The following is an 840-nucleotide window of genomic DNA, read 5'->3' as shown; positions in this document are numbered from 1 at the left end:
ACACTACGTCCATGTTTTTATACAGTCTATGATGTATTTATTTATTGTAATTTGGTAGACTTACAGTTCTCTTTAAATTATATAAATATATTTGTCCTGTATTTTATGATTAATAATGGTTTATGATCATTTTACATATATTTTATGAATCTATTATGTATAATTTTAAATATCTACATATCTACCAAAAAATGGGATTACATTAAAGGTAAATCATCATGTGCAACTTTACTAGTTATTTGCTAGTTAATACTACTTTTTTACATAGATTATATAAACTACCGCTCATAAGTTTGTGAGTAGGATTTAATACTTAATAAGATTCACTGCTTTTATTCAGCAAGGACGCATTAAATTAATCAAAAGTGACAGTAAAGACATTTATATTATAATGTTAAAAAAGATTTCTATGTCAAATAAATGCTGTTCTTTTGAACTTTCTATTCACCAAATTGTGGGGAAAAGTACCATGGTTTGCAAAAATATTTAACTGTTTTCAGCATTGATAATAATCAGAAATGTTTCTTGAGCAGCAAATCAGCATATTAGAATGATTTCTGAAGATCATGTGACACTGAAGACTGGAGTAATGATGCTGAAAATACAGCTTTGATCACAGCAATAAATGACATATTACCATATATTCACATAGAAAATAGTTATTTTAAATTGTAATATATGGTAATATGTCATTTATTGCTGTGATCAAAGCTGTATTTTCAGCATCATTACTCCAGTCTTCAGTGTCACATGATCTTCAGAAAGCATTCTAATATGCTGATTTGAATTATTATTGGTGCTCAGTTATTAAGAATGGTTCTTATTATTAATTTTGTGGAA

The 840-nt window shown here is 26.8% G+C and overlaps 1 protein-coding gene across 1 annotated transcript in view; it reads left to right on the top strand.

Annotated features, from left to right (window-relative positions):
• LOC107756908 (adenylate cyclase type 3) overlaps nt 1–840 on the top strand; it is a 21,176-nt gene that overhangs the window by 15,232 nt on the left and 5,104 nt on the right. The window lies entirely within an intron of this gene.

This window comes from Sinocyclocheilus rhinocerous, unplaced genomic scaffold, assembly GCF_001515625.1.
Source record: "Sinocyclocheilus rhinocerous isolate Xijiao unplaced genomic scaffold, SAMN03320098_v1.1 scaffold1585, whole genome shotgun sequence".
Lineage (NCBI taxonomy): Eukaryota > Metazoa > Chordata > Actinopteri > Cypriniformes > Cyprinidae > Sinocyclocheilus > Sinocyclocheilus rhinocerous.
The sequence above is the reverse complement of the archived record's forward strand: the minus strand, read 5'-3'. Positions and strand labels throughout refer to the sequence as shown.